This window comes from Seriola aureovittata, chromosome 12 (genome assembly GCF_021018895.1).
Source record: "Seriola aureovittata isolate HTS-2021-v1 ecotype China chromosome 12, ASM2101889v1, whole genome shotgun sequence".
Lineage (NCBI taxonomy): Eukaryota > Metazoa > Chordata > Actinopteri > Carangiformes > Carangidae > Seriola > Seriola aureovittata.
The window spans coordinates 24,933,019-24,945,440 of record NC_079375.1 but is presented as its reverse complement, the minus strand read 5'-3'; the positions used below and the strand labels follow the sequence as shown (position 1 = coordinate 24,945,440).

General features: G+C 38.7%; 1 long non-coding RNA gene across 1 annotated transcript; it reads left to right on the top strand.

Moving 5' to 3' along the window:
- Positions 1-2,690: 2,690 nt before the first annotated feature.
- LOC130178403 (uncharacterized) lies at positions 2,691-4,222 on the top strand. The gene is made up of 3 exons (XR_008829157.1): positions 2,691-2,966; positions 3,313-3,394; positions 4,155-4,222. It is a non-coding gene; the product is annotated as an uncharacterized LOC130178403 (long non-coding RNA).
- Positions 4,223-12,422: the final 8,200 nt, after the last annotated feature.

The following is a 12,422-nucleotide window of genomic DNA, read 5'->3' as shown; positions in this document are numbered from 1 at the left end:
TACTATGTGAAAATTCTTACCAGATGTGTTCTATAAAAACCATCAACAAAGTTAAAGCAAGAGCTTCATAAATAACTTTATTGGACATTATAAACTACATTAATTTAAACAATTTACAACACTGGAAACATGTCTAAAAGAATGTAATAAATGGATTAATTAAATGGTGTACAATTTACAATCAACTATTTAAAATCAAAAAATAGTTGTGGGTAAAGTTAAAACTGAATTTCACTGTCATATGTAAGTTTGTTTAATAAAAAGAAGTAGTTGAATAGACAGTGCAACAGAATCTTTAGTAACAAGTATAATCATTATTCATCATGAGTCCTAATGTGTGAGACAGTTGATATTTATTTGCTCCAGTAACAATCTCCCTCTAAATAAGTGACGCTGTTGGAACAGCACACTGATATTAACTATAATGGCTGAGGAATATGAAATATGAATCTAATGTTTTAAACTATTGACAGTTTGTTACAGCTACAGTGGAGTCTAAAAGTCATGTGACTATGTCTGACGTGGGGCAGAGAGTGTAATACGACAGTGAGGGTGAAGGGAACAAGGAAGAGCACAGCTGATCAGACTGAACAATGTTATGGCCACCAATGTAAAATTAAAAAAATACTATATCATCATATAAGACACTGTGTTTATGTTTGGGAAGAGAAGATCTTCATGTGTGGACTCTGCAGGTGGAGGTGGTGCAGGGCCTCCATCATCGCTGCAAGAGGTTGTAGGTGTCCCCAAAGATCCAGACCTTGGCTGGATGGAAAAAAAAACATTATAATAGAGAGAAATCAGATCAATATCATATTGTAGAGTATAGAGAAAAAGACAAAAGAAGCAGCACTCTGATTAGATGATCACAGATATCTGAAAATACATTATTCCCTCAGCTTAGTTGTAATAAACAGTCTGCTGAACCGTTTTACATGAAATAACAATAGAATAGAAACTAATACTGAGTTTGGAGTCATTGTGCAGGTGCACATGTCATGATGGTTCTCAGCTCTCAGTGATGTTCTTTATTCTGATCAGAGACAGAATCATTCCAACAGATGTTTTGACTCCTGTCATCAATAATGAAATGAACTAGAGCTGAAAACTATCCGACTAACACTGAACCAAACTTAATATGAACAAACACGACACGACAGTTCACTGTAATAACGGGATCGTTTAGTGACCGTGACTTACCGACATTAACCCGCTGTCTCTGTTAACACTAAGGTCGGTGACGTCACCTTCGCTTTGCAGAACTCATTTTAAAACACGTTATAACATGTTTTCCCTCGGTCTGTGGTTTTAATACAAGCGGTTTAGCCACACAGTTAGCTTACACACAGTAACTTCAGCTAATATTACAAGGTTTCTCCTCATATATGTGATATTTACCAAATGTGGACATGTACACAATTAGCTACTAAGATTATTTTAACACTAAGATATAAAGTTTACCTTGAGTCATGAATGCTAACTGTGTTAGCAGCGACTTCGTACCGTGTATCCAGGAGCCTGCTGCGGGCCGGTAGCCGGTGCAGGCGGCCGTGCAGAGCAAAGACTCTCTACAGCTGTTCTTGTTATTACAGCCTGTTTCTGCACAAAGCTCGAGCATTTTAACACTAACTGATGGATTACCTGTCCCTGTCGGAGCAGAGAGGAGGAGCCTCCGACTCCACGGCTTCTCCTATTGGTGCAGCAATGACCCTGTCAGTCTTCACCACAGCTGTTGCCGTTTGAGCATCAGAGGAAGAGAGTTTAAGAGCCCGGCCGCACATCATTAGTGGCGGCTGACATGATCGGCAGCTCGCCTCTGTACCACCTTTGTTAACATTTGTGTGTAATTTGTGATTTGGTTTGAGATGCTGGTGTTGATTGTTGGGGACTGGGCTAGGTTTACAATTCTGATTGTGCATCACACCCTTAGAAAAAGACTGTTGGACACATTAGGAACAGGGGTGCTGATTCTAGTGTTTTTGGGTTGGTTAGAATCGCATAGTTAGGCTCTTTGTTGGCGCCTGTTCCCCTACTTCAGTTATCCTCTTGCCTTGTTTGTATTTATGTTTACTTGTTTACCCTCCTGTTAACGCAATAAATTAAATCAGTGAATCTGATTTACCAATAACACCTGGTTTTATGTTGCTTCCCTTTTCCCCTAGCTGGGTTGTAACAAAGACTGCCAAAATACGGTGACTGGTAAGACAGCCCATGACATCATATAGGGACACCAGAATCAACATGGCAGCAGTGAACTGACACCTGGCTCTGTGAGCAGTCCGTGGTCAGTAAGTGAAATACTCAGTGAGTAAAATTTCCTGGGCTGTAGTATCTTCTTTGCTTGCAGAAATCAACTGCCTGGTACTGGATGTGAGTCCCACAGCGTCGGAGGTTTTACTTTCTCAGCAAAGTGGTTCTACAAAGGGTTTATATCTTGATGCTTCATGTGAGCAGTGCAACATCCACTGGCCTGAATGCAAAAAGGGCAAATATAAATGTTTGTATATCACAGATTTTATATAAGTATAAGGGAAAGCATGATTGTATTTTATATCCCATGCATAGATTTATATACTGTAAAAGCAAATCAAAATGTTTTGTATGCATCAAATGTGTCAATATCAGTCAAGTTAAGCTCAATGTCTTTGTTTTAACTCATACCACTTTGTGACGCTAGAGGCTGTGTGAGTCAGTGGCGCGTCACGTCTGCCCTCAGTCCCACGAAGAAGAATAACTTCCGGCAGAGCTCGAAGTTAGCATCACAGAAACACAGTAATGGCTGAACCTCCTAAAAGGCGATATTCATCTGCATCCTGAAGGACCGCTCCCGACAAGAAACCACGTTCAGCGGCGAAGAAAAGAAGCAACACGAGTAAATCTGGATGTGACTTTTCCGCCGCTGGAGAAGCTCCTGAGAGGAAAGAGATGCGGTTTGATGCCGAGCTCGCAACTTTCCTGTTAGCCTGGTGAGTAGCATCAATGCTAGCTCTTTGGCTAAAAGTATAATCAGTGCAACGACTGACAAACATTTCAGGTGGTGATATTAATGTTGTCTACAGACGTTTTAGCGGTTAGTAGGATTGTGTCTGTTGCTCTCGGCTGTTGTCCAGCTAGTGACGTCAGTAACTTCAGGATCATCTTGTAACTGACTGTAACGTGAGATTGTATGGAGCCAGTAGACCGAGAATACACGTCGATCGGTTCACCTAATGTAACCACTTTACATTAAGTTTTAGGAGATTAGCCATGATTGAAAGTGAACTAGGTCTTTACATTTGTCAGGAGATTTCAGCATCCCTCTGTCTTTATCAGGACCTGAGCCAGTACAGGTGTAATACCGCCTCCACCTGTCTCACCAACGGCAGAGAGTCCAGACACAGTGAGGAGGGTCCAGGTGAGTAACATGCTGTCATTCACTTTTAAAAGTAAGACTTGTCTATACCACTGTGATTAAACAGACCCGCAGTGTAAACATGTTCATACTGCTGATTCTTTATAGTATATCCATATTTGTATTGCTGCATTTGTTGGTTATATAGTGTGTGTACTTTGAATTCTTATCATACCTCTAGTTGTTTACCCTTTTCCTTGCATTTACATTTCATAATATTCATATTGCATTTATTTTTGCCTTATTTTCTGAGTCCGCCTTTGTGGTGATGTCATCATCCTGTCCTCATGCTGCTATATCCTGCCGGGGACCACCCATGTGTCCTGCAGTATCCCCTTGCCTTCATAAATCTGCAAGTGTATGACACTGAGGTTACAAGTATTTAGATCCTATTTTCACACCTGAATTTAAATTCTATTTGTGACCTCAGTGTCACACTTGCAAGAATTTTGGGCACCAAGTTTTACAGTTTTGTGCTTTGCATGTGTAGATAGACAGAAGCTCTTCCTCTTCCAGTCTGTGTTGCCTCACCAGTAATGTGTTTATTTATATAAATGTACATTAATCTCTTCTACAAATTCTTCACATGTATCATTTGTTCACATTTATTCATAGTTTTGTTTTTATTACAGTATATGCTAAATGAGGTTTAAGTGGATGATTGCATCTTTTATGTTCTGAAGTCTTAGACTGCCTCAAACATTTCACAGTCAAAAGAGGAGCTGCTTGACATGTCCTTATTTTTCCTGTTGTGTTTTCATAGGGACGGCAGAATCCACCTCGGGCCAGAACTGCACCTTGTGGAACCCAGAAAGAAACGGTAAGTCATGCGCATTACTCCACCCCATACGTACATTTAAGTTGTCGAATTATCGAATGCATCAGAAAACAACGTGGATGTGATTATTAATATATTCGGCTTGAATATTACATTTAAAATACTTGTTTGGAAACTTGCTGTGTCTGATTTGTTGTTAAGGAACTTATTGTGATATAGTGATGGAGTAATGAGGAACTACTCAGTAACAACTGTTTATCACTTCACTGACCAAAGCTCTACAAATAGTAAACTACCAGTTAAACCACAACCAGGTAATGTTTAACATAGTTTGTTTTATATTGAGATGTGTATTAGTGAGCAGATGTTTTATAAAAACAAAACTGTCAGCTGTAGCTGTGTGTGTGTATCTAGGCTCAAATTAGGGTCAAAATGATTCTGAGCTTGTAAAGTGATGTTCACAAATAATTCCAATGTTTGTAGTTTTAAATCAACCTTTGTAAACCTGTAAGATAGTTTGCTTTAATTAGCATTAGCTTTTTTAAAAATTATTATTGGAGGAAAAAGAACGGGGAAAAACAGAAGATGACACTGGGGGGGCGGCTAGCTTGCTAGCATTAGCAGCTAGCCTGCTGGCATTATTCATTGATGAATGCATTTAACAATTACAGATTTCTCTAATTTTACAGACTTTTGTACACTTTTAAAAAAACAGAATATTTCTGTTAGAAAACTTAGTTATTTTCTGTAAAATTTGGATTTTCTTTTAGAGTGTAGCAACAACAACAATGAGCTCATTTACTGATATGTTAACAGTATGTATTTCAGGAACAAACACCCTCCACTAGAGTTCAATGAATGACCTGTTGTGCTTGTAGAGTATGAATTTTGAATTTGATCAGAATATTAGACTGAATATTTAATCTTTCCAGCTTTTAAACGGCAAAAATGAAAATCCATTCATTGTATGTGGTTACTTTTTAGTTACATGAGGAGTTATTTACGGTTTATTTTAAGTGGAGTCTTTGTTTTTGAAGTGTTTTTTTTTTTTCACCATCCTTTCAGTTCATGTTCTCGTCTGTAATAACAGCGATAGGAACATGGTGACATTATTAAAACCAGTCAGGTGCTCTTCAGATTTGTGAACAGTAATGTTATTGCCCAAACTGTCCATTATAAACATCCGTCGTAGTTTGCGGACCAACTTTGACCTACCAGACTTGCCGTAGTTGTGCATATTGTGGTTTCCTGTGCGATGAGAAATAAGAGCTGACATTACTTCATGTTTTACCTCTACAATAAGTGATTTTAAACAATCCCACTAAACAGCTGGCTTGTTTACCGCCTGTCGCATCACCTGTCCGCTTGTGTTTCATGCCCCATTGGACTTTGTTGTAATGAAGCGTTCAGCAGCCGTATATGCTCTGAATTTTCTAAATCTCCAGAGCTGTCTAATGCCTTAAACTCCCACACAACAACATATGGATGGATGATTTTGGAGAGAAGTGTATCCCAGCTGGTGTGGCACAATCCTGCATTTTCACCCACCCAGCCGCCCAGCATTAGAGCTAAATGAAGCACATGGAGGATGAGATGGTCCCATCAATCTTTCACTCATTTGTCTCTAATCAGAATATTTTTCCTCTATCCCTCCTCCACCGCTTCATTCTCATTCATTACAGATTTCTGCAGAGCCATATAGCCAGACAATCAGACCATCAAGAAGTGCTAAGTGTGCTCGTGATTCAGTGTGTGCGTGTGTGTGTTTGAGGGAGAGAGTGTGTAAATCTAGATTGATTGGCTGATGGTAAATGAGCAGATTTATATTAATTATCCAGACAGATAGATGGAGAAGTGATTGCTATATGCTCAATCTTTTTCTCCTCAGTTTGCACTGTGTCGTCCAATCTGTCGGTCTCTCTAATTCACACACACACACACACACACACACACACACACACACACACACACACACACACACACACACACACACACACACAGTAATGGACAGCAACTGAAAATACACACAAGCTGAAGAGTTGCAGCAGTTGGAGTGTGTGGGGTTTCCATCACCCACTCCTCTGTCTCCAGTCTGCAGGTCACTGTTTATACACTCATGATGGAACCAACACGATGACACCCCAGTGCGCACACACACAGATGTGCATGTTTACGGACAGTTCAGTCTCCCTAATGTGTAAGATAATAATGCAGTATCATACACAGGCGGCTCTCTCTGTCCAAAGACATGCACATTAAGTTAATTTGCAACACTGATTAACGTTTTTATGCTTTACTATACGTTCACTTTGGATGCCTTACTACACTATGTCCTTTTAATGACTTTTATTACTTACTATACTATGTCGTCTTTGACTTTCTATGCCTTATTATACTTTGACATTTTTATACTTAACTATGACGTTTTTATGACCTTTTATGCCTTTAGTACGAGTTTATGGCTCATTATACTATGACATTTTTAAGCCTAACTACAGTTTTCATGACTTTTTATGCCTCACTGTACTGACGTTTTTATCCTTATTTATGCCTTACTATACTATGTTTTTAAGACTTTTTATAATTTACTGACATTTTCATGACTTTTTATGACATATTTATGACTTTATATAACTTACTATACTATGTTTTTATGCCTGACTATATGATAACATTATTATACTATGTCGTTTTTATGACTTTTTTAAAATTCACAATACTATGAAGTTTTGATGCTTTATTATACGTTTATACGTTTTATTATACGTATATGTTTTTATGACTTTTCATGCCTCACTATACTATGTCGTTCTTGAGTTTAATTATACCATGAAGTTTTTATATCTTACTACACTGTCCTTTTAATGACTTACTTTACTGTCGTTTTTATGCCTCAGTTTACTGTTTTTATGCCTTACTATACCAATTAGTATTTTGTGCTTTAGTATCTTATGTCATTTTTTGATTTCTATGTCTTATTATACTATGATGTTTTTTTGCCTTATTATTCTGTCGTTTTTATGACTTCTTATGCCTTAGTATAATGTTTTTGACTTTCTGCCATACTATACTATTATTTATTGATATAGTATGATTTTTTTTTTTTAATTACATTGTATACTATGAAATATTTATGCGTTACTAAAGTACAACTTTTTTATGCCTTACTATAATCTGATTTACTACTACCAGTTAATCTTGTGATGCAGCCAGAATTGACCAGGCTCCTGTTCAGGCATGTCTGAGCTCAGAAGCAGCATAGTTTTAAAAAAGTTGAGACGCCTAATGCTGAAAGTGGTTTAGTTTCTTCTCTGTAACCACAGTTGACTGGCTGCAGAACAGGATATTTGTTTATCTCGGTGCCACCGTGACCTGGATAAAAAAGGATGGATATTAGATGGATGAGTGTGTCGCATATGTTTATTTTTTCATTTGAACCAAACATGAGGTAAAAATAGAGGACTCTATTATAAAGCAACTGAACCTCCTTCAGAGTTACTTGTCATGTTTATACATCACTCTATCTCCTACCAATCCACCGTGGGACAAAAAGACAACGGTGTGAACGAATGAACAAATGAATTCCTTCATACTTCAGTCGGGGTAAAATATCTTCAACCTTTTCTCCAGTGAATAGAAGAAACTTTTTCCAAGGTGATGTAGATGAATGTGATTCCCTACAGTCATGTGGGTCACAAACAGGGTCCAACTCAACAGGTTAAATGAGGTGGGATAGTGAGGTGTCATCAGCAAAGAGGGGAAGTCACAGCTGTCAGAGTCTGCGTCCGTGTGAAGCCTCTGAAGGTTTTTCAGACTGAAGCCAGAGTCTCCATTTCTGCCTCTGCCTGCCTCCATAACCACTATAGTAATAATGCCTATCAGTCTCTGTCACAGCGTGGTGTGTGTGTGTTCATTCATGCATGTGGTCATCGAAAGATTGTGTGTGTGTGTGTGTGTGTGTTCATTCATGCATGTGGTCATCGAAAGATTGTGTGTGTGTGTGTGTGTGTGTTTTGGGGGGCGGTCACTGATAAAGCGCTGATAGTGTCCATCCATGGCAGATGATGTAAAGCCTGCTGTCTCTCCAGGCAGATTGGATTTTCAGGCCTGCTGATTTGCTGAGAGATGGAGCCTGGACCTCCTTCAAACACACACACACACACACACACACACACACACACACACACACACACACAGAGAGAGAGGGAGAATCCCACAAAGACGCATTCACCTGTTCAATCGCTGTGCACATAAAAGCCCAGCGACACACAGACACAAGTACATACACAAAACACACACATACTTAAATATTATTCTTCTGCCAAAGCCTTTAAAGGCGACCATGTGGAAATTGATCTCCATTTCTAAAGAGCACAGATTCATTGTTACAACCTTCTCTCACACACACACACACACACACACACACACACACACACACACACACACACACACACACACACACACACACAGAGCCTGTCACTGTGTTCCCAGATGGCCCGCTGACACACAGTCTCAGCCTCTTCAGTCTTACCTGTCGACAATCAGTGGTGATTTTTGTTCATTTGTCTCCGCTATTTACGCAATAGGGGGGGGGGCAACAACAAAAGCCTGTGTGTGTGTGTGTGTGTGTGTTTTTTTTATGGTTACAGCAACACAAAGGACAGAGATGAATGAAGGCACACTTTCATTTGAGCAAGAATCGCCCCCCCCCCCCCCCCCCCCCCAATTATCAACATTAATTCAGCTGCTCTGAGCTTTGTGTGTTGTTGTATTTATTAATAACACTCACTGCTGTACAGGCTTAATTATTCAGAGGCTTGTATTCAACGTTTCATGACCACCTTGCATTCAAAACAAGCGGGAAAATCAGGGAAGTGCAGCCTTCACCTGTTGTGGAATCGCACCACTAACCCAGTTTGCAGGGTTAAGGGTGTAAGTCAGGTTATATTCAAAATATTTCTTATTGTCACTGAAGCTCATAAAAAGACAACAACAATGTGTGTATTCAGAGCCTGATAAATGTTCTGCACCACAGAGCTTCACCATTAAAAACACATCAGTGAAACAGGCTCTTGTATTGTCTGACATGTTGCTTCATTACCATCAACACACACACACACACACACAGACACACACACACACACACACACACACACACAGACACACACACACACACACACACACACACACACACACAGACACACACACACACAGACACACACACAGACACACACACACACACACACACACAGACACACACACACACACACACACTGTAGTTCATGTTGGCCCATTCACACATACATCCTGCTGTTGTCAATACTTACACGCTCACCAAACGTGTATTAATCCGCAGCTGAAAATAGTCCCCAACAAATGTTAACACTATAAACTCCCATCTGAATAATGCTTGTTAAAAACTACCCTGACCTGCTGTTTTAATGAAATTATTTATCCTTTGTTAAAAATGAAACTACGTGTTTGTGACACATCTGTAAAGATCTACGTCTTCAGAAGGAGCCGGTGGGTTTGTGCCACAGACAGGATCAGGAAGTCAGAGACAGACACAGGGTCATTTCATGTGATTAGTTGACAATGAAATAGAAGATAGAATAATATCAATAATAACAAAATCATCTTGATATTACTCTTAATAAAAACATTAAATAGACTTTAGGGGCTGCGCCTGCTGTAACACAGCTGGCCATTAACATCGGTGTGGGTTGAAATCTTGTTGGTTTTTAGTCGTGTAACCAAAATCCAACATCGTCCGAATGTCAAATATTGATTGATAAGTTGATGGATTGCAATATATTAATTGGTTTTTCATGGATTTTCTGTGGTTTGTGTCGTTCTTTGCAGGTAAAAACCATTTACTGATCCATAATTGTTCATACAAGGTGCAAATTTAGGTACTCGCCTCAAATTTTGGGTTTACTAACAGCTAAATCAGATCATAATATATTAAGAATTGTTAAATGTGGTTTTTAAGGGGTAAGAATCCCTTAAAATTATAAATGAAAAGAATGAAATAAAAGTTTATTTTAAATTTAAAAATTAAGGCCCCTGCAGGTTATAAATGAAAGGATTGGCTTTCATGTTATTTTGTCAGTTATAAAATGTAAAAAGTCCTTTAAGCATGCAGATAATCCATTAATATATTGCAGTCCATTAATTTATAAATTAATTATCCTCCTGTAATCTCATTCAAATTGATTAATCACATCATTATTTATGTTTAAATAAAAATAAAAAAAAGTGTCATAGAAGAGATTCTTTTAAACATTTGCTTTTATTGTTATATTTCAGTTTGGAATTAAACTATTAAAATTAAAGAAAATTCTAGAGTATTTTGTCAGAAAAAAAGTCAAACCCAGTGAAAACAAAACAAAAGCAGAAATGAATGATTTCACTCTAAAATATTGGTGTTGAATGTCAAAACTGTTCTCTGTGTGTGTGTGTGTGTGTGTGTGTGGGGTGAGGAGGGAACCCCTGAAGCCTCCCTTCACCCCAGTCTGGTCACATGATGTTATGATTTTTGCTAGAATCCTTCACAACAACAACATCAGCAACAACAACCGGATTTACCAGAATCTGCTTATCTGACGTTCTTAGCTGCCGCACAGAGAAAAACACAATTTGGGATTAACTGATCTTTTCCTCGTGTAAAGAGCTTCTACCGTGATTACAGTAATAATGCACATAATGTCATTTTAAGCCAAATTCAGTTTAATAAAATGTAGTTTTGTATTCACCCCCAATTTATTAAGTTGTTAAATTCCCATGGAGACAAAGAGCTTGATGGTTGTGATGGGATGTTTCTGCCTCCTCAGCTTTATCTAGCATCTCATTGGTTGTTGTGATCGCAGTGTGTGACGAGCCGTAACTGGCGAAGATGGTTGATTTTTATCACTTGATTGTTATTTTCACGATACGGACGATCTCGTCTTTTGCTTTTTCACTTGGTGATTGTATATTTTTGTTTGTGCAGTGGTAGAATTTGGGTTTAATAAGGCACATCTCCATGTGGCTGGTTTAACCTACAAAGAAATACACTGACCACGAGACCAAGACCACGTCATGGTATTTGGATTCTGCCTAATTAAGCTGTTGTCATTCACATGTTTTTCTGTTTGTTTCCAGACGATGGTCAAAATAGTGACTGAAATGTGGCTCATTTAGACAACAATGTTAACTTCATGACATGACACAGAAATCCAGCTCTCAAACATCACATGACCTGTAACTGTAACTTAGTGTGAACCGTTTATGTGTATGAGTTAATCCAACAAGGTGCCAGTCATTCAGGCATTCAGGCCAGGTTTATACAGCACTTCAACACGGCTGTGGTGGTTAAGATTTACATTTAACCTCACAGTTTGGTGATACCAAGCTGCAGCACATACTGTGAATCTTTCAAACCGTGAAGCACTTGGCGAAGCGTAATAATGTGAGATTCTGTCTTAGTTCTAGTCGTGGTGGTGACTGCTCTTTCCCCTTTAAGGCTAATTATTTCTGAAAAAAAAGACACTCTGTTAGAATCAGTTAATGCCCTTCCAGAGGCCACATTGTGCTGTACTGTTTATTTATATATATCTTCATTACAAAGCATGTCTCGAAGGACTTCAGTCTGGATGATACAATCATGTTCCCACACCTTCAGGCAGGACAGTGTCTCATATCTGTCCCAGTTAGAGCCCCAGTCACTGTCACTGTCTTTGTCCCATTTCCTGGTCCAGGCCTCAGCCTCGAACCCGTCCCCACTTTCTGACGTATAAACCATCAAAACAAACAGAAATTATATAAGTGGGTTCATGAAATCAGCTTTGAAGTATTTAGCACTTCTGTCCAGTGGGACTTACATGAGGATCAGTAGATATTAGCGAAGTGATGATACTAATATCCAAAACTTTGCACATGGGTCAGTGCGTTTTAGCTATTTCTATTCAATTACAAGATTCATATGTGAGGTAGATGCTAGAGGAGGAGACAGAAAAAGAGGACAGGTGCAGCTTTCTATAATGATACTTTAAACTAAATGCTAATGTCAGTATGTTAACTGATATTTAGCAGGTAGCTATGTTTACCATATCCACCACCTCAGTTCAGTGAGTTAGTGTGCTAACATTTGCTAATTAGCAATAAAAACAAATTGCAGATGAGGTTGATGGTAATCCCATTAGCATTGCATGAATACGATCACAAATCATAGTGAAAGTTTGACCTGCTTATGGCACTAATTAGCTGCCACTA